This window comes from Oncorhynchus nerka, unplaced genomic scaffold, assembly GCF_034236695.1.
Source record: "Oncorhynchus nerka isolate Pitt River unplaced genomic scaffold, Oner_Uvic_2.0 unplaced_scaffold_41___fragment_2___debris, whole genome shotgun sequence".
Lineage (NCBI taxonomy): Eukaryota > Metazoa > Chordata > Actinopteri > Salmoniformes > Salmonidae > Oncorhynchus > Oncorhynchus nerka.
In genome coordinates, this window is record NW_027039935.1 from 27168 (window position 1) to 50005 (window position 22838).

General features: G+C 42.5%; 1 protein-coding gene across 1 annotated transcript in view; it reads left to right on the forward strand.

The window, feature by feature from the left end:
- The first annotated feature begins 10912 nt into the window (after positions 1 to 10912).
- LOC115116969 (epithelial discoidin domain-containing receptor 1-like) overlaps positions 10913 to 22838 on the forward strand; it is a 59133-nt gene continuing 47207 nt past the window's right edge. The window contains exon 1 of the mRNA XM_029645424.2: positions 10913 to 11293. The gene's annotated coding sequence lies outside the window, so the exon portion shown is untranslated. The remainder of the gene's footprint in view (positions 11294 to 22838) is intronic.

Below are 22838 nucleotides of genomic sequence, written 5' to 3' on the forward strand. Positions count from 1 at the left end.
GGAGTCGCCTCTTCACTGTTGACGTTGAGACTGGTGTTTTGCAGGTACTATTTAATGAAGCTGCCAGTTGAGGACTTGTGAGCCGTCTGTTTCTCAAACTAGGCACACTAATGTACTTGTCCTCTTGCTCAGTTGTGCACCCGGGCCACCCACTCCTCTTTCTATTCTGGTTAGAGCCAGTTTGCGCTGTTCTGTGAAGGGAATAGTACACGGCGTTGTATGAGATCTTCAGTTTCTTGGCAATTTCTCTCATGGATTAGCCTTCATTTCTAAGAACAAGAATAGACTGACGAGTTTCAGAAGAAAGTTCTTTGTTTCTGGCCATTTTGAGCCTTTAATCGAACCCACAAATGCTGATGCTTCAGATACTCAACTGGTCTAAAGAAGGTTAGTTCTCTTGCTTCGTTAATTGCAAAAGGGTTTTCTAATGATCAATTAGCCTTTTAAAATGATAAACTTGGATTAGCTAACACAACGTGCCATTGGAACACAGGAGTGATGGTTGCTGTTAATGGGCCTCTGTACGCCTATGTAGATATTCCATTAAAAAAATCTGTTGTTTCCAGCTACAATAGCCATTTACAACATTGTCTACACTGTATTTCCGATCAATTTGATGTTATTTTAATGGACAAAAAAATAGCTTTTCTTTCAAAAACAAGGACATTTCTAAGTGAACCCAAACTTTTGAACGGTAGTGTATATTTGACTAAAACATCATTTCAAACCTTGCTTACATTTATTTGTACATGATCACACGTGTATCTCTCTATTATGCGTGGGGATACTGGGGAACAGACTCCCAACATTTTTTTAGCACTTTGAGCTGATTTCCTGGTGTTTTTACAATCCTTTATGTTCAATGATAAAAATAATAATACTCAGAAAACTTGGGGGGCCAAATAAGCCACCCCCGGGCCAAGTTTGACTGCCGCTGGGGAACCCTATGTAGGCTATCATGTTGAAGCAGAAAGTCATCATAGACATCCATACCGTCTCTCTTGGCATTGACTGCATCCCAAATGGCACCCTATTCCCTATATAGTAGTGCACTATACAGTGTGTGTATCTGAGTGCATTGGTTATCTATTTCATCACTGTTCATTTCCATCCATCCAGTGGGTTTATACCACAGATGATCTGGAATGGTTTCTGTCCATCTGATCAACACCCCAAACTATTCACCGCCTGATTTCCAGGGATCAACCTTTATGGTAGCAATTATACCATCACATAGAAAGCAGCCTTGAGATTTACTAGTGCATGACACCATAAATATAAAAACTGTTAATTAAATTCTGGTGTGTCAAAAGAATTTACTGCCAACAGTATGTGTTGGTCGCGCCAGTAATGCCCATGTGGTTTGAGTTAAGAGTTCAGCTTTTCAGGGAGGCTCACTGTGGAACTCTTTTCTCATGATGTAATCAGTGCCTTAACCCCCTTCCTATCCTGACAAACACAAACAATTACAGACATAGACACACACATGCACACTTCCTACCCTGGCACAAACTCCCTCTCCATGTGCCCCCTCAACTAGCTAATGCCTAATGTGTGTGAGACCAGATGGTAATGAATAGGTTTCGAATGAGAGGTGGGAAAATTAACAAACAACAGAAACACCGTTAAGCCTGGTAGACACTGTCCCCTGAGTGGACACACACACACGTGGGAAGCTGAGAGTACAGGTGTTATAATGGGCCCTTATTATGGCTACTTATTGGGGAAACAGAATAGAGAGGACCCCATAAGCCCAAACTCAACACCCAAAGTTAACCTCATTACTACAGCACTTACTTGTTCCCCAGGCTAGCATTGGGAGGAAGCATCTTGTGAACAAGATTTCCACAATGCCAACTGTGGGACCAAAATACCCAGCTGGCATGTACACCTGTATGGTCACTAGAGGGCTTTCAAGCCTTGCAGCACCATTGCTGTCTGGAGTTGTTACTGGTCAGGTTCTGCTGGCCTATTGTGCATAGGGTTCTCATTGGTGGTGTTAATAGTATGTACGTGCAGTATGTGCTACATGATATCACACACATGACTGGTTTTTACCTTTACATGGGTGTGTCATGGACTATTGAGTATCTCGCTCTCTCTCTCACACATACACACATACAGTTGTACACACACAGAGGTGCACACTCACCCTCTACTTTCTCACAGACATACACATACTGTATTTTCTCAGACTGTAATGCTGTATTTACTCACAGACACACACACACACATACACACACACACACACACACCTCCCTTATATGATTCAATACCAGGCGGTTGTCTCCAGCCTGCTTCCGTGTGGTGCGTCATTGTGGGGGTCAGGGCAGCCTCAGCCGGCAGATTGGGTGTCCTGATCTCCCTGTCTCAGGCTTGTTTTAACTAGGGAAACACACTAGGCCCAAACAGAGCACCCGGGGAGATGAGAGAAGACTAGGAAGCCACCTTACCACTGGGTCTACTGGGTTGGGCCCATCGTCACTGGTGTTCTGGTTGATGTTATTCCTGTCTTGTGTTTGTTTGTCCCCTGAAACATTCTGCAAAAGCTTGATCTGCGAGTAAAAATAGCAATCGATCATACCCAAAAGGCTTGTGCAAAACATTTATTATGGTCTCTGGATATTGTTTGCTAAGGGACAGAGCACTCTCAGAAAATAACTAAGAGGACAAGAGATGAAGGGGAGGAGATGAGGAAAGAACACCACTTTAGACTAGACTGTGCTATAATGTAATGCTGAATCTTATAGATGGGTGTCCTCTACTCATCTTCTCTTCTTCACTTTTACTCATCTGAAAACACAAAGTAAGGGGAAGCAGTTTGGTGGAGGTCTTCGCCATTATACCCTTTGAATTTATACCTGTGTTCTCTGTTTGTCCATTGCCAGGTCGTCTTGTTTGTCAAGTCAACCAGTGTTTTTGTTCTCAGCTCCTGCTTTTCCCAGTCTCTCGTTTTTCCGCCCTCTTGGTTTTGACCCTTGCCTGTCCTGACTCTGAGTCCGCCTGCCTGACCACTCTGCCTCACCCTGAGCCTGCCCGCGGATCTGTACCTTTGCCCCACCTCTGGTTTACTGACCTCTGCCTGCCTTAACCTGTCTATTGCCTGCCCCTGTTGGAATATTAAACCATTGTCAATTCGACCTTGATTCCTGATAAGTAGCAACTATTTACTAGTCTGCTGGGACTACTTTACTGTACATCAGACTATCAACAGTTGGCGGACTGATCTAGTATCATCATGACGACATTAGGTAAACTAGTCCATACATGTCCCAACTGTCATGTTTTATGACGTTACACAGAAATAACACTTTCCCTACATATTTATTTCACAATATGTCAGCTGAGCTGTTTGCCTTAACCTGCGCTTGCGTGTGAAAACTGTTGGCACTGCTTTTAGTTTGGGTGAGGAGCATCACTCTAGGAATACAAACTCATTGTCATTAAAGGGGCTGAGATGTACAGTAGATGATGCTGAACTAATCATACATAGTCATGTTTGTCTTGCTGCATGAAGCCTCCTGTTATTTGTGTGTGTAATTCCTCTTGTTTTCAGTCTGAGGTTCTGTATGCTGTATGTGTCTCTGAGTGTGTGTCCATGCTTCAATGGGTCCCCTTCAGTCATCGACCGCAGCCGGCGTGTGTGTTTGTCTGTGCCCCTGTTTGTGAGTTGGAGCCCATGTGTCAATAGCTATTTTTAGTGCTGCCTCTCACTGCATTGCAATGGCACTCCTTCGCACCCCTTTGGACCTCCCCCACCCACTCTGTCTACCCTCCACCTCCACCCCTCCAATCCCTCTGCCATAACATTCCCTCTCACCGGGAGAGACTATAGAGCTAGCCAGCAACAGTCAGGGTGTAACTTTAAAAAGGAGAGTGATAGTTTAGAAACGAGAGGAGCAGAGACAGACGATAAGGGATTGGACGACTCCAGTAACCATGGTGATAGTAGAACCCGCAGGCAAGAGTGCGCATGTTTAGGTTTTTGCCCTAGCACTACACAGCTGATTCAAATAATCAAAGTTAGATTTTTTTATTAATTCATAAATATGTGCTTCTGCTTCAATGTTTGCACACAGAGAGACAAGACTGTAGGTGTCTGTGTTTGAGAGGCTACAGTGCGTTCATAAAGTATTCAGACCCCTTGACTTTTTCCACATTTTGTTACGTTACAGCCTTATTCTAAATTGATTAAATTGTTTTTTCCCCCTCAAACTACAAACACTACTCCATAATGACAAAGCAAAAACAGTTTTTTTTTTAAATGTTGCTAATTTGAAATATCACATTTACATAAGTATTCAGACCCTTTATTCAGCACTTTGTTGATGCACTTTTGGCAGCCTGTAGTTTTCTTGGGTATGACGCTACAAGTTTGGCACACCTGTATTTGGGGAGTTTCTCCCATTCTTCTCTGCAGATCCTCTCAAGCTCTGTCAGGTTGGATGGGGAGCGTCGCTGCACAGCTGTTTTCAGGTCTCTCCAGAGATGTTCGATCGGGTTCAATTCAGGGCTCTGGCTGGGCCACTCAAGGACATTCAGAGACTTGTCCCGAAGCCAATCCTGCGTTGTCTTAGCTTAGGGTCGTTGTCCTGTTGGAAGTAGAAGTCTTGGTGGTTCCAAACTTCTTCCATTTAAGAATGATGGTTGTTCTTGGGTTCCTTCAATGCTGTAGAGGTACCCTTCCCCAGATCTGTGCCTCAACACAATCCTGTCTTGAAGGTCTACGGACAATTCCTTCGACCTCATGGCTTGGTTTTTGCTCTGACATGCATTGTCAACTGAAGGACCTTATATAGACAGGTGTGAACCTTTCCAAATCATGTCCAATCAATTGAATTCACCACAGGCGAACTCCAGTCAAGTTGTAGAAACATCTCAAGGATGATCAATGGAAACAGGATGCACCTGAGCTTAATTTCGAGACTCATAGCGAAGGGTCTGAATACTTACATAAATAAGGTATTTCAGTTTTTTTTTTTTATACATTTGCAAAGATTTCTAAGAAACTGTTTTTGCTTTGCCATTATGAGGTATTGTGTGTAGATTGCTGTGGATTTTTTATTTATTTTTTATACATTTTAGAATAAGGCTGTAACAAAATGTGGAAAAAGTCAAGGGGTCTGAATACTTTCCAAAGGGACTGTATGTAGTTGAGAGATTTCCCTGAGCTACTGTTAGTGTTGGAGAGAGGAGTGATAGTAGGATGGTATGCCCCGACTGACAGAGTGAATGAAAGAAGGTGTAATTGGACAAGACAATGGTTCCGTGACTAGACAAAGTGAATTAGGGCACATCCAATGGGGGCTATAAGAGGAAGTCCCTAAGCACTATAGTTAGACACTTTAGAGAGAGGAGAAGAAAGGGGGAACATTTTCATTCACAGGCTGAGCAAGACAGGAGTAGGGAGGGAGGGAGGGAGGGAGGGAGGGAGAGAGAGAGAGAGATTAGAGGGGGGAAACTAAGCGTAACCCTAAAGGGGTTTGAGTGACAGTTTGAACAGGGGGCGATAATTGTGGGAGAGCCGCCCAAATGCCATAGCGACTGCAGCAGTCCCCCTCTGCTGCAGGGTGTGTATGTGTTGTTTGTGTGTACTACTAGTCGGGGTGTGTGCGTTGGTGTGTGTGTGAGTGCTACTAGTCAGTGTGTGTTTGGTAGATGAAGGATTGCGGGGGATTTCTGAGAGGAGTAAAGGAACCCGACACCCAAAAGAAGTCTTCCCCCCAAACACCACTCCCCACCCAGCCCTCCAGGAGGAAGAGAGGACACAAGTGCAGGCCATGGCAGGGTACAGCTGAGAGGGTCGCCAGAGACCTCCTGACTGTGTGAGGGGTCATCTGGAACACCCGCCTCAAAGCCTACCCCCAACCCCCCCACCCCTTCTCCTCTGACCCCACCACCACTATGATCCCACCAACCAACATCACGTCCACCTTCTAGCACACAACAGTGTAGCAACCCACCACACAACCCTCTGGCCTCCACAGCACAAACCTTCGAGTGGGATCCCTTTCAACGACGACAAACACAGATGAAATAACTGAGACAGTTGTTAAATACACACTGATCAATCCATGCATCCGTTATTGAGTAGAGCATTTCACATAATGGCTGCCGCACCTCTTCGGAGACAGAAACATTGATTTGCTTGCTGTTAGACAGTATGCTGCTAAAATGCTATTTTATTACAGTACATGAGCTATCAATCACCTCTATATCCACTAGGATTCAAAATGTCCATTTAACTCTATCCTCTAAAGCCACATAGTTTTCTGGCTCTCTTGGCTCTCATTTGTTTGCTTGTAAAACAAAAGCTCCCCCCAACACACACTGAGACACTGACACACACACTGACTGAATGATTGACTGGGTGTAAAACTGAGTTGGGTATGGGAATGTGCCAGGTCACAGAAAGAACTGTGAGGAGAGTGAGAGGAGCTGACCACCGCAGATTTTTTACACTGAGCATCCAGAGGAGAACTCCTCAGGGGCTGTGCCGCACACCCTGACCCCCACCCAAGAACCTTCCCCTGGGGCAGACATTGACCCAATGACCCCTGAAGCTTTACGACTCTTACGACACTCCAGGGACCAATTATAAACAACCCACCCCGAGGCCTAGGATATTGATAGTGACAAACACAGACAACTCACACTAAACAAGCACATGTGCATGCATACCCACACACACACACATAGTCAATAAACACGCTGCATATTGAAATACGTGCTGTGTTCTCAGTCCATTTCAGAGGTGACATTGAAGAACAGAGTGGAAAGCCCATGAAAGAGAGGGAGAGAGTGTCACTGTACAGTCTGTGTTTTCAACAGTCATTGAGATTTTGAGAAATTCTAGTGATTCTGAGAGGCATTTAAAAATGTTTTATTTATTATTTACCTAGGCAAGTCAGTTAAGAACAAATTCTTATTTTCAATGACGGCCTAGGAATAGTGGGTTAACTGCCTGTTCAGGGGTAGAATGACAAATTTGTACCTTGTCAGCTCGGGGGTTTGAACTTGCAATCTTTCAGTTATTAGTCCAACGCTCTAACCACTAGGCTACCCTGGCGCATTGAGAAAGAGAGACACATAGATTAGAATGTTTGTCGAAGGTAGAATGTTTTAGAAGGTAGAATGCTCGGCATTCTGGAACTTACCTGTGTTGTCAGAATCCTGCACCCCTCCACAGCTGTCATATCAGAACAGGGGCTGGTTCGGAGGATGTGTGTGTGTGTCTTGCCTCTTGAATTCCTTTGAGAGAGCCACTTTCATTTTTTATTTACATGTTTCAGCTGAAGTCAAAGAGGCGATAAATTCATAGCATAAATTTGGAACGTGTCGAATAACAGGAGATACATCACTGTCAACACAGAAGAACTAGACTGAATACTTAAAGAAACTTGGGATGAAAGGTTAAATTACAGAGACAGATTCATTTCTCATTATCAACTTCTTCTCTAAAATCTCAAGGCTATCTTTCAACTAACAAAGAGTTAATGAAGAGTAGAGAAAATCTCCCCTTTAAAACCTGTTTTCTATGCTCTCTCTTGATAATGACTGACTTTATGTTTTCTGGGCATCCTCCTCTCTCTCTATTTCTTTGTCTGCACTTCTTTCTCTACTCAACCTTCTTACCTTTTTTCCTCTCTCCTTCTACCTGACTCCTCATTCATTCTACAACTTGAACTTTTCTTCTCTCTCTCTCTCTCTCTTTCTTTCTTTCTTTCTTTCTTTCTTTCTTTCTTTCTTTCTCTTGTTCTTTCTCTCTCTCTCTCTCTCTCTCTCTCTCTCTCTCTCTCTCTCTCTCTCTCTCTCTTGGTGAATTCCTCACAGGATCAGACCTGCTTTTTATGCTTCACTAGGTTTCACTCAGAGTAGCGAGAGAGGAGGGAGAAAGTGAGGAGAGAAGAAGAGGGGTGGAGAGTGACACCACACCAAAATGGCTGGTAAGGGGCAGCATGTGTAGGTTTTAAAAAACAGCAAATGGAAAAAAAAAAAATGTTGTAAAATGGAGAGAAATAATGTCAGAAAGGAGGGAGGAAGTAAAGGGAGACAGAGGGAAAGAAGGCCAGAAGAATAATGGTAAAAAAGGTCATAACATTTGGAGGGGTATTTGCGGTTGCCGGGGCAACCAACAAAGCCTTGCTAGTCAGGGGAAGAGCCCAGAAAAGAGTGTGAAAGCGAGAGAGAGGCAATGGCCTACACAAAGGATAGCAGCTGAAGTATTTCTCAGTAAGAATGAAAAAGAGCTTCTGATAGAAATGGGAGACATTACCTCAGAGATTACTGTAGTGTAACTGTTACATTGACCTACACATTCACCATTCGTCTCAGGGGAAAAATAACATCAAAAGCACTTTTGAGGCCACATACAGTTGCAGCAAAAGCTGTAAGTAAGTCTATGAAACAACCCTAGCAACCAGACAACATGCATAAATCAAGTTAGTGAAGTGTCTAAATAGATACAAAGAACATGGTGGAAAACCCTATTCGTTTTTTAATTTATTTTTTATTTAACCTTTATTTAACAAGGTAGGCCAGTTGAGAACAAGTTGTAATTTACAACTGCGACCTGGCCAAGATAAAGCAAAGCAGTGTGACACAAACAACAACACAGTTACACATGGAATAAACAAATGTACAGTCAATAACACAATAGGAAGAAATCTATATACAGTGTGTGCAAATGAGGTATGATTAGGGGGGTAAGGCAATAAATAGGCCGTAGTGGTGAAGTAATTACAATTGATCAATTAAACACTTGAGTGATAGATGTGCAGAAGATGAATGTGCAAGTAGAGATACTAGGGTGCAAAGGAACCAACGAGAGCATACAGGTCGCAGTGGTGGGTAGTATATGGGGCTTTGGTGACAAAACGGATGGCACTGTGATAGACTGCATCCAATTTGCTGAGTAGAGTGTTGGGGGCTATTTTATAAATGACATCGCTGAAGTCAAGGATCGGTAGGATAGTCAGTTTTACGAGGGTATGTTTGGCAGCATGAGTGAAAGATGCTTTGTTGTGAAATAGGAAGCCGATTCTAGATTTAATTTTGGATTGAAGATGCTTAATGTGAGTCTGGAAGGAGAGTTTACAGTCTAACCAGACAAAGAAAGGCCAAAAGTATACAGAATGGTGTCGTCTGCGTAGAGGTGGATCAGATAATCAGCAAGAGCGACATCATTGATGTATACAGAGAAAATAGTCGGCCCGAGAATTGAACCCTGTGGCACCCCCATAGAGACTGCAAGAGGTTCAGCAGTTAGAAGTGGTTTATATGAAACAATTGGACTTTGAGGAGGAGACGGTTGAAATATAACCATTAAGAGGTTTAAAGAGAGATTTGGATTTGGGTCCAGATTTTCCAGTCAAACAAAAGAGTAGGTTTTTGGACTCAGGCTTGGGATTAGCATAAAGGCCAAAGGATATGGCAGCTCTGCTATACAGACAGACAGACAGACAGACAGACAGGCAGGCAGGCAGGCAGGCAGGCAGGCACAGGCAGGCAGGCAGGCAGGCAGGCACAGGCAGGCAGGCAGGCAGGCAGGCAGGCAGGCAGGCAGGCAGGCAGGCAGGCAGGCAGGCAAGAAAAGAGGGCATGCATGTAAAACTATTTGTGTCCATACATTATCTGGGTTTATGGGTGTTTGGAATATAGCATTTATGTCTCTTTGTCCTCTGACATAAACCACACCATGCCTTCATGTTGACGTACTGAGATCAGGTAACATGCTGACCAATATACTGTACACACAAACAGTCTATCAGTGGTTCAGTGCCCCTGTTCATCCAAAGTGGGTCTGCATCAGGCAGTGTTTGCTAATGACCTTTATTGTCCCACGCTGCTGATAGAGTGCCAGATAAAGTTAGCTTTTTCTCCTCGTGGCACCACACTGCGAGAGACGGGCAAGTACTGACACATAGCTACCTAATACTCTTCCTCTCTCTCTCGCTCTTCTTGCCTTCTACTCATTTTCCTTCAGCATACTCAACTCCTAGGCTATTACACTGTCTGACTCTCATTGGCTTGATTTTAAAATAGCAAATTGTTTTCATTAGAGTTTGTGTAGTGTGTTACTGTTACTGTTTGCTTGTTTCATTCACCTTACAAACTCTACTCTTTCACATTTATACTGAACAACACTTTTATCTCACATCTTAGGTTGAGTATTTTCTGTGTGAGCTTTGGTCTCCTCTCCAAGCCCTATTTTCACAACTCTTATGATCCAAAGTACTGTGCTTTAGTGTAAAACCTTCAATCACACTAATTATGGCCCAGGGGTGTAATAGTATACAGTTAAAGTGGCAAACTCTGTAATAATGTTTACTTTTGGGGTAAATCCAAAGAAAGAACCCTAGATATATGTAGGCTACTGGCAACAGCTATGATGAGTGGATTGAAGAAGTGATAACAGATGAAAGTGTGCATCCCAAATGGCACCCTTTCCCCTACAGTGCACTACTTTGACCAGGACCCATAGTCAAAAGTAGTACACTGTATTGGGAATTTGGTGTCATTTGGGAGACAACCTAAGTGTTGTTTTTGATATCTCACATAAAGTAAGGATGTTGATGCTGAAAACCAGGATACAGTTACCCAGACAGAAAGGTCGATTTTGTTAGGCTTCATGCAAGGGATTAAAAAGGTAAAATACCTCAGTTTTTTTCCTCTGTATTATATTTCATATTCCCCCAATCTCTCAATTCCTTTAACAAATAAAAATCACTTTATACCCAGGGGCTTACTCATATTTACAGTGCTGTTGTCGGGCCATGGGTCCCACCCAGGGCAACTACTGATTGGCTGTTTGATGGTAGAATATTCAACAAGCACCTGGCTAGCTGTTGTGATTGGACACAGCCAGTGCAGTTATGTAAATGAGCACCTGGTGCTGGCCTCTGGGTGAGCTGAGGTTGGAGCAGGGCTCTGTGTGCGCAGCTGAAGCGAGGTTTCCGCGGTGAAGTAGACGAATAGAGAGCGACGAACAAACGGAACGGAGATATGAACGGTTTTCTCGTCCCGTTCTCACTTTAATCTTGACAAATGTGAGCTAGACAACTTGACATTTTCATCTAAGTTTTTGGACGTAACGTGTCGCCTATTTTGGAGTGCTTTGTTGTTTTCAGAGTTTAAAGAAAGGTCGAACGCGCCGCGCTACAACTGCAGGCAGCGTTCGATTATTCCCGTGGCGGAATATTTTGGTGGACAGTCACAGTCCGAAACATTGCGCACGGGATATTCAAAACATTTAGAAGTTGCGATTGGTGTCTCATTTCGTCGTGACTTTTAGGTAAGTGGTGAAAACGACATAACGTTTATGCATTGATAAAGAGCTTACATATCAGTACGCACTGTCAATAAACGCAAAATGCTAAATCGCTTTACTCATGCCAGTTAAGGAGCTGCTGTGGGTAGGCTATCTTAGACGGTTACATGAGGTATTTATGTCCGTTTGTCTGTGAATGGGTGTTTGTGGGCCTCGCTGTGTCGATTGGCGTCAAACAGTCTCGGGGTAAGGCGGGGAAGGCTGGTTTGGACTCCGGCCATGGCACTCTGGAAGCGCATAGTGAGGTGTAACGTTGCAACCACATTGCTTGTTTGCCTGGCCTGGTGATTTGATAAAGTCTATCTTCCACTAGTCAACGAACTAACTACTTAGTTATTACATTGCATCATTCACGTCTTCATTGGTGATATACAAAGTAGCTTGTTAAGGCTATTGTAATTAGGCTACATTGTATCCCTGCAGTATAAAAAGTAGCCTAATGTATAGATAGCGTAGTTACAGTACATTGTATCTCTCTAAGGGACAACATAACTGATAACCCATAACATCGGCTTCTTATTAGACCACATAGTCTTAACTGCTCTTCACGTCATTCTATTATTTGATAGATGACCACTGTAATACCAGTGTATAAACAGTGTATTACCTAAAAAACGCACTATCAGTTGTTCAATCGTTTTTTGTTCTTAGTAGGCCACCTATATGAATTAGCTGGTCTGCTTTAGGCCAAGGTCTATGTGGACATTTTGTTCTTTCGTGCATATCCTTATGCAGGCTACATTTTCCATGAGATCTATCTCTTAGGTGCTTATCTGATTTACTTCCCACAATTGACCCCCCTAACGCATTCCATACTAAATAACCTTCCAGTGACATTGTTCGCTTTAAATGACCCAGTCTGTAAACTATAGAGGTAATGGGCCGATTCTATTGATATGGTGCTCCTCAAACCCAGTCGGTGTTAAACACAATACATTCTACGGATGCTGTGTACTAAAACTGTAAAAGGCAAAGGCTCAACAAAATCAAGGCTCCTTGATGTGAGAAGAATGGGGTCAATAAAACGTTGAATGTCTACCATGATGACCTCATAGCGTCCAGGTGGCCATTGTCACACCGAGATGGAACATGGCACGGTTATTGACCTTGCGACCTCGCGCAACAAGCAGGTGACCCCAAACAAGGCAGAGCCGCTTGGATTTCGTCCCCGTGGGATACACCAGTGTAGCGAATGGGGAGTTCTCCTCTGGGAAGCAATCAGTCACTGGAACAAACCATTGTTTGTTGTTGGGCTGGGGTCTGGGGGGGGGGTGCCTGTGGTTTTGTTAATAGATAAAAAGACAATAAAACCCCTTTCCTATCCTCTCTTTCTCTCTCTCAGTTCAATTCAAGGGGCTTTATTGACATGGCAATGTAAACATGTTTCCCAAAGCAAGTGAAATGGATAAACAGTAAATATTACTCACACAAGTTCCAAAATAATAAAATCATTTAAAATGTCATATGTCGATATACTGTCTTGTAATGATAAGTAAAATAAGCATAAATATGGGTTGTATATGAAATGGTGTTTGTTCTTCACTGGCTGCCCCTTTCTTGCGGCAACAGGTCACACATCTTGCTGCTGTGATGGCACACTGGTATTTCACCTAATAGATATGGGAGTTAATGAAAGTTTGATTTTTTTTTCTTCAAATTCTTTGTGGGTCTGTGTAATCTGAGGGAAATATGGCAACCTTTCTCAATAGCAAGGCTATGCTCACTTAGTCTGTACATAGTCAAAGACTTTCCTAAATGTTGGTATTCTGCCGCTGTGTACGCTGTTTTGGGCCAAATAGCTTTCTAGTTTGCTCAGCTTTTTAGTTCATTCTTTCCAATGTTTCAAGTAATTCACTTTTTGTTTTCTCATGATTTAGTTGTATCTTATTGTGTTGCTGTCCTGGGGCTCTGTGGGGTATTTGGTATTTTTTAAATATTTTATTAGGATCCCCATTAGCTGTTGCAAAAGCAGCAGCTACTCTTCCTGGGTTCCACACAAAACATGAAACATGACATAATACAGAACATTAATAGACTGTGTTTGTGAACAGAGCCACAGGACCAGCTTGCTTTGGGGACTCTTCGCCAGGTTCATCTTTGTAGATGATGGCTTTCTCTCTCACTCTCTCTCTTTTTCTCTTTCTCTCTCCCCTATTTCTCTCTCTCTCTCTATGCCTCCTCTCTGTCCCCTACTCGCTCACTCTCCCCTACTCCCCTCTGCTGTGCTAGTAGTACCAGTGAAGAGTAAGGACAGAGAGGAGGAGCACTGTGTTGATAGATAGACCCTAAGGGATCTGTTCTATCCCTGTCTAATGGGCATTTGGATGCTAATTCCTCCATGTCGTCCAAAGAGGATGGTTGTCATTTCATAGTCTGGTTCTATCAGCTGTAGAGAAGAGATTGACATATTATAGCCTACAGTATTTAGATCAAACTTCAACAATGTGAGTATACCGCTGCATACAAATTGGATTCTTGTGAATGAGTTTTGTACAGGAAAGACGAATTTACAGAGTCAGAATGATTTTCTTTGTAAGTGCTCTATGCAAGTTGTCTGTTCAGTCCATCAGTAAGAGATATCTGTTGGAAGCATTTTAAAATAATAATGAGAAAATATTGTACAATCCAGGTGGGCAAGGCTCTTAGAGACTTACCCATAAAGACTAACAGCTGTAATCGCTGACTAAGGTGATTCTAACGTGTATTGAGTCAGGGGGTTGAATACTTATATAATCAAGGTATATTATTAGTGTTTTATAATTATTATTATTTTTCTTCACTTTTGACATTGCAGAGTATTTTGTGTAGATCATTAACAACAAATCAATTTTAATCACACCTTGTAACATAACAAAATGTGGAAAAAGTCAAGGGGTGTGAATACTTTCTGAATACACTGTAGATGCATGTAATTACACAAAGGCATGTAATAAACGTGACAAAATGGATTATGGGAAATAAGCGGTATCCAGTCATACAGCAGTATGTTAAAGATTAATAATTAATATATAATGTAACTGGGTTTAGGTGATTGTGAAGCATTCAGGTTTAGTCTCCGCCAGTATACAGTCACACAGGGGTTAATCATTGACCTCGCTGCTGATGACACCATTGTCCTCTTTTTCAGGTCATTGTGTTTATGAGATGTAGTGTTAGGAGAGAGACTGTAAAGTTAAATGACTTCAATCTTCAAAGGGATGTGCTCGCATGTTAAAAAAAAAATATATATATATTTTACCGGTTCATAAAACGTGGATCAAAATAACAAATGAACCACACACTGCCTGCTTGCAAAACCTCACCTCTTTATTGCAATCTACTGTATTTCAATAGTCAATGCTTCCATCTATCATTGAGGTCTGTTGAACTAAACATTGGCTATTGAAATAATAAAGGGCTGAAATTTTGCAAGCATAAACAGTGTACAGGATTTAGTTTTATAATCTGTAATCTGCGATTAAAACATAGTAATATAGCATCCTTTTATGGAGTGTATGGCTTGTATGGAAACAGTTATCTAGTCGTCCATATCACTGGGGTTTGTTTTGGACTAATTGGCTCCCAACAGGCTGTCCGACCTCACGTTCAGGAATAATTAAATGACCAAGGATGAGCAGGTTCCATCCACATGCTCAGACAAAGTAGTCTCTTACGGGAGACACATCCAAAAATAAACCATTGGCTAAATTGTTTATCTCTTGTCCTAAACCAATTTCCCCTTGGTCTCGACAGCTAGCTAGATATTTCAATCCAAATTCTTTCCCATACTTTTCTCTTGAGCATTTGAATGCCTGTCAAATAAAGAGGAAGAGAGAGATGAAGAAAAGAGAGAGAGAGAAACTCTAAATTGCATAATGGGCGGTGACACTTAAAAGCCGGAAGTCTTTTTGGGTTCTGTGTGTCGGTTTGTTTTAAATCTAAAAGGAAACCATTTCTGAGACCCATTTGATCTCCCCTCTCTATCCGTCTCTCCCTCTGCCCCATCCAACATACCTTTAATGCAGTAATTTATCATTCTGCCAATCTGTCTCTCTCCAAATCTCTCTGAACATCTCCTCTTTCACTTTATCTTCTACCACTCCCTCTCTCTCTCTCTCTCTGTCCCCCTCCGGCTGAAGCAGCATTAGATCATTTTTCCCTTTATTCCTTTCCCTCATCCTCCCATCTCTTTATCATTAACATCACCCCCCCTCTGCCTCCACTCATCTGTGAGGTTACCATCCTCCCAACCCTGATAGATAGTGTTGGTATGGGGCTGGGTAAACAGTTTGTGTCTATTGGCTGTGGCTGGACTGTTTGAATGAGTGAATCTGTCAGTGTATCTTATCTGGGGATCTCACATACTCTCAGCATATCATGCCAACATAAGAGCTGACTGGAATTCCTCTGTCTGCATGCAGTATAATGAGGACATCTTCAGGGTTGTTCATTTCAGTGATACAGTCAGGAAGTATTTGAATAGTGTGTGCCCCCAAACAACCTTTATTTTTTTTATGAGTCAGAGTCAGACTCACTGGGCTCTAACAAGTGTCTCTCCACATTCTATATGACGGCTATCATATTTGCCTACGATAAGTATGGAAACGAACAAACTTCAGTCGACTTAAATCTAAAATAATGAGTTATTTTTCTTTCATCTCTCTCCCTCTCTCTCTCTCTCCGTTGACTCACGTGTTACAGTATCCCACCCCCGCAGTCATTACTCAGGGCTTCCAGACGACTCTAGAAAACGTTTGAAAAGCATCAGGTTAAAAATGCCACGGTGCCATGCTGAACAACAAAGAATTGCTTATTTTATCATTTTGCGTCCCAAATGGCACCCTATTCCCTATATATAGTGCACTACTTTTGACCAGAGCTCTCCTAGGCCCTGGTCAAATGTAGTGCACTATATATAGGTAATAGGGTGCCATTTGGGACTGAGCCTATGTCTCTTTATCACCTCAGTGTTCTGAGTAACACCATCCCTGTTGAGGTTCTGACTATGACATCAGCCTTCCCCTTCCAGGCATTAGGACCAGGATACTGCCGTGTGAAGTGTCAGTGAGCTCTTTTTAGGAGCAGAGAGAAATGAGCTGGTAGAGGGATCAACCGATGCCTGAGGGGTGTAAAATGATAATGGGTGTGTTCGTGTGTGTGTCAGCGTGAGTTACATCTAGTACCAGACTCCACGTTAATCAGGTTATCAGGAACTACTCCAGAGCCCAGATTTGGTTTGTTGTGTGTGTTTGAATAGTCCAGACTGACATTAAACAGCTCTGAGGGTGTCTTCAGCCTTCCCCTGCGTGACCATTTATTTGTCTTGATGAAGAAGTTGGTTAGTGAAGTCTGTTTTCTCACTGCAATTCTAAATGCTGAGCCTCGCACAACACATTCCGGTTTGACCTGCTCTCTCTCTTTTCTCTCTGTCTCCAAACTATTCCTCCCTCCCTCCTTTTCCCTCCTGTCCTCCTTTCCATTTCAATGCTAAGTCACTGGGTGAATCATTCTCACCCTCCTGCTGCCAAGGTCCCGTCTTTGTCTAACGCTGTATAATGCTTACTCTATATTTCTGAGTCAGGCTTCTAAATATGGAAGCACCCCCCCCTCGCTCTCTCTCTGCTCCTCTACTCCTCTCTACCACTTTTTCCTCCTCTACCAGTTTCTCGTTTTCTCTCCTACTCTCTCTCTCACCACCATAGAGGACCGGGCGGCAGTCCGTTTTCTCTCTCCCCATTGTGAGAGTAGCACGGTGTCGTCACGTACTTCTCCTTTCTCTCATCCCCTCTTTCTCTCCTCCCCTTCATCCCCCTTTCTTTCCCCTCTCCGCAGACAGGTGGCAGTGAGACAGTGTAAATTGAATTCATGGAATTGGTCTGAGGCCTTGTGTCACACTAGAACTGTAACAAACCCTCAGAGGCCCAGTATAGCTAGAGTCAGTCTAGCATCACAGATTGATATTCACTCTATCGCTAGTATGTCATCAGGATGTCAATGCTACTCGAGCTGTATCACATAATTTGTATAGTCTCATATGGAAAACAGTACATCATAAGTTAGATAGGTACTGTTATTCCTATGCCTAGGGCTCAATTCAGTTAAAACATCATTCTTTTTTCAGCGCAAACATTTTCTCACCAAGACTATGTTTATAGCTTGAGACTTAAAGAGATTTGACAGGTTCTTAATTCAGATTCAGTGGCAGTACATCTCCCTGGATTTTCGTGACTGCACGTCTCTCCCATCTAGGGCCGCAGGTAGCCTAGCGGTTAGAGCATTGGGTCAGTAACCGAAAGGTTGCTGGTTCGAATACCCGAGCTGCTCAGGTGAAAAATCTGTTGACGTGCCATTGAGCAAGGCACTTAACCCTAATTTTCTCCAGGGGCGCCATACTACTGTGGCTGACCCTGTAAAGCAACATATTTCACTGCACCTATCTGGTGTATGTGACAATTAAACATATACTGAACCACAATATAAATGTAAGATGCAACCATTTCAAAGATTTTACTGAGTTACAATTCATATGAGAAAATCAGTCAATTGAAATTAATTTATTCAGCCCTAATCTATGGATTTCACATGAGTTGGTCATAGATGCCTTAAAATAAATGGGCTTCACATTGGGCCTCAGGATCTCATCACTGTATTTCTGTGCATTCAAATTGCCATCGATAAAATGCAATTGTGTTTGTTCATAGCTTATGCCTGCCCATATCAAAACCCAACCACCAAAATGGGGCACACTGTTCACAACGTTGACATCAGCAAACCGCTCGCCCACATGATGCCATAGACATGGTCTGCGGTTGTGAGGCCGGTTGAACGTATTGACAAATTCTCTAAAACGATTTTGGAGGAGGCTTATGGTAGAGAAATTAACATTCAATTCTCTGGCAACAGCTCTGGTGGACATTCCCGCAGTCAGCATGCCAATTGTATGCTCCCTCTAAACTTGAGACACCTGTGGCATTGTGTTGTGTGACAAAACTGCACATTTTAGAGTGGTCTTTTATTGTCCCCAGCACAATGTGCACCTGTGTAATGATCATGCTGTTTAATCAGCTTCTTGATATGCCACACCTGTTAGGTGGATGGATTATCTTGGCAAAGGACAAATGCTCACTAACAGTGATGTCAACAAATTTGGCCACAAAATTTGAGAGAAATAAGCTTTTTTTGCGTCCGAAACATTTCTGGGAACTTTTATTTCAGCTCATGAAACATGGGACCAACACTTTACATGTTGCGTTTTAAAAAACAAAAATGTTCAGTGTGTATATATATATACAGAACACCTTCCTAATATTGAGTTGCACACACTTTTGCCTCAATTTGTTGGCCCATGTTTACCACAGTGCAGTTGTATCAAGTTGGCTGGATGTCCTTTGGGTGATGAACCATTCTTGATCCACACAGGAAACTGTTGAGCATGAAAAATCCAGCAGCGTTGTAGTTTTTGACACACTCAAACCGGTGAACCTGGCACCTACTATCATCCCCTGTTCAAAAGCACTTAAATATTTTGTCTTGCCTATTCACCCTCTGAATGGCACACATACACAATCCATGTCTCAATTGTCTCAAGGCTTACAAATCCTTTAACCTGTTTCCTCCCCTTCATCTACACTGATTGAAATGGATTTAACAAATTAAATCAATAAAGAATCATAGACTAACCAGGTGAATCCAGGTAAAAACTGTCATGGAAAGAGCTGGTGTTCCTAATGTTTTGTACACTCAGTGTATATATCCAGAATAGGGATTATGGAGAGAGGGAGTGTAGCTCCACTAGGACAGGTGTAATCATCCGTTTGAGGCCCAGAGCAGTTCCCTGGACGGGCACCGACAAGTACGGAGATCTTAGCCCCGTCTGAGAACCAAAACAAAACCGTTGGAGTAACAGACAGTGAGAGTGAAACAAAATTCTTGTCCCGTGGGAACCTATTGGAGTCCCACTCTGAGTCCAAAATGGCACCCTATTCCCTACACAGTGCTTTACTTATGAACAGGGCCCTTTTTTTCTAAATTAAAAAAAAATAATAATATTGTAGATAGATTATGGCTTATATCAATGTATTGTCTGCATCATTTCCATTCCCCCTATATTACATACATATATACATACATTTAAAAAATATATATATATGTGATGAGTAACCTTGCCGGAGATAGATAGATCTGATGCCTAGGTTTAAGCTCACTGTGCTAATGTGGTTTAGATCTGATGCCTTGACTTTAGCTCAGTGTGCTAATGTGGTCTAGATCTGATGCCTAGGCTTTAGCTCAGTGTGCTAACGTGGTCTAGATCTGATGCCTAGTCTTTAGCTCAGTGTGCTAATGTGGTTTAGATCTGATGCCTTGACTTTAGCTCAGTGTGCTAATGTGGTCTAGATCTGATGCCTAGGCTTTAGCTCAGTGTGCTAATGTGGTCTAGATCTAATGCCTAGGCTTTAGCTCAGTGTGCTAACGTGGTCTAGATCTAATGCCTAGGCTTTAGCTCAGTGTGCTAACGTGGTCTAGATCTGATGCCTTGGCTTTAGCTCAGTGTGCTAACGTGGTCTAGATCTAATGCCTAGTCTTTAGCTCAGTGTGCTAACGTGGTCTAGATCTGATGCCTAGGCTTTAGCTCAGTGTGCTAACGTGGTTTAGATCTGATGCCTTGACTTTAGCTCAGTATGCTAACGTGGTCTAGATCTGATGCCTAGGCTTTAGCTCAGTGTGCTAACGTGGTCTAGATCTGATGCCTTCGCTTTAACTGAGTGTGCTAACGTGGTCTAGATCTGATGCCTTGGCTTTAGCTCAGTGTGCTAATGTGGTCTAGATCTGATGCTTAGGCTTTAGCTCAGTGTGCTAACGTGGTCTAGATCTGATGCCTTGGCTTTAGCTCAGTGTGCTAACGTGGTTTAGATCTAATGCCTAGTCTTTAGCTCAGTGTGCTAATGTGGTCTAGATCTGATGCCTAGGCTTTAGCTCAGTGTGCTAACGTGGTTTAGATCTAATGCCTAGTCTTTAGCTCAGTGTGCTAATGTGGTCTAGATCTGATGCCTAGGCTTTAGCTCAGTGTGCTAACGTGGTCTAGATCTGATGCCTTGGCTTTAGCTCAGTGTGCTAACGTGGTCTAGATCTAATGCCTAGTCTTTAGCTCAGTATGCTAACGTGGTTTAGATCTGATGCCTTGACTTTAGCTCAGTATGCTAACGTGGTTTAGATCTGATGCCTTGACTTTAGCTCAGTATGCTAACGTGGTCTAGATCTGATGCCTAGGCTTTAGCTCAGTGTGCTAACGTGGTCTAGATCTGATGCCTTCGCTTTAACTGAGTGTGCTAACGTGGTCTAGATCTGATGCCTTGGCTTTAGCTCAGTGTGCTAATGTGGTCTAGATCTGATGCCTAGGCTTTAGCTCAGTGTGCTAACGTGGTCTAGATCTGATGCCTTGGCTTTAGCTCAGTGTGCTAACGTGGTCTAGATCTAATGCCTAGTCTTTAGCTCAGTGTGCTAACGTCGTCTAGATCTGATGCCTTGACTTTAGCTCAGTATGCTAACGTGGTTTAGATCTAATGCCTAGTCTTTAGCTCAGTGTGCTAACGTGGTCTAGATCTGATGCCTTGGCTTTAGCTCAGTGTGCTAACGTGGTCTAGATCTAATGCCTAGTCTTTAGCTCAGTGTGCTAACGTGGTCTAGATCTGATCCCTAGGCTTTAGCTAGCAGTTTAAGTTGGTCACGTACACAGTTTAGCAGATGTTAAAGCTGGTGCAGCGAAATACTTGTGTTACTAGCTCCTACCAATGCAGTAAAAAGTCAAATAGCATGTCAAGAATCCAGTATATAAATACATATGCGTTGTGTGTATAAACAGTGTAACTAAAATGTCATGTACAGTAGTAGAAATATTAGAATGAGCTACACTACGTAACCAAACGTATGTGGAAATCTGCTCGCTGAACATCTCATTCCAAAATCATGGACATTAATATGGAGTTGGTCCCCCCTTTGCTGCCATAACAGCCGCCACTCTTCTGGGAAGGCTTTCCACGAGATGTCGGAACATTGCTGCGGGGACTTGCTTCCATTCAGCCACAAGAGCATTAGTGAAGTAGGGCACTGATGTTGGGCGATTAGCCCTGGCTCACAGTCGGTGTTCCAATTCATCCCAAAGGTGTTCGATTGAGTTGATGTCAGGGTTCAAGTTCAAGGGTCAAGTTCTTCCACACCGATCTCAACAAACCATTTCTGTATGGAACTCACTTTGTGCACAGGGGCATTGTCATGCTGAAACAGGAAGGGCCTTCCCCAAACTGTTGCCACAAAGTTGGAAGCACAGAATCGTCTAGAATGTCTTTGTATGCTGTAGCGTTTAAGATTTCCCTTCACTGGAACTAAGGGGCCAACTTTACAATTGGCACTATACATTGGGGTAGGTAGCGTTCTCCTGGCATCCGCAAATCCCAGATTAGTCCGTCGGACTGCCAGATTAATCACTCCAGAGAACGCGTTTCCACTGCTCCAGAGTCCAATGGCAGCTTTGCATTGCGTGTGGAATATAAATATATAAAGTGCATTCTGAAATTATTCAGACCCCAAAAAATACATTACATCCTTATTCTAAAAAGTATTAAATAAAAAAACATAATTCTACACGAAATACCCCATAAAGACAAATCTAAAAACGTTTTTTAATTTTAAATTTTACCTAATTTATAAACAATAATATAATAATAATAATAAAAAAATATATAATAATAGTAAATAGAAATACCTTATTAAGTATTCAGACCCTTTGCTCTGAGACTTAGCTCAGGTGAATCCTTGATGTTACTACAACTTTTTTTTTTCTTTTTTTCCACCCCGTTTTCCCCCCAATTTCGTGGTATCCAATTGTTTTTTTAGTAGCTACTATCTTGTCTCATTGCTACAACTCCCGTACGGGCTCGGGAGAGACGAAGGTTGAAAGTCATGCGTCCTCCAATACACCAACCAATTTTTGTAAATTTGCCAACATTGCTAAAAAAAGTTTTTTGCTTTGTCATTGTTGGGTATTGTGTGTCGATTGATGAGGGAAAAAAACGTTTAATCCGTTTTAGAATAGGCTGTAACGTAACAAAATATGGAAAAAGTCAAGGGGTCTGAATACTTTCCGAATGCACTGTATGTATATGAATGGTGTGTATGGACAGTATGTGAATAGAAAGGGTGTGCATAGCAGTAGTTATATACTAGCTAATGTCTCAATGTAATAAATAGGATTTAGCTCAATGTTCTAGATCTAATGCCTAAGCTTTAGCTCATTGTGCTAATGTTGTCTAGATTCTCCCAGGTGATCTTGGATCCATACTCCGGCAACAACAGAGGAGTTTTAGTTAATTGTTCAGAATTGTACAGGTTCCGTTTCTCCAATCTGCAGTGTGGGTGTGGGCGTATAGGACAGAGGTCTAGGGCTATTATGCCCCAACAGAAAATGAATATTCCTCCTTTTGATTCTGTCATCTTGATGCAGATCAATGACAGGGAGCAAAAGCATGAGTCAGTG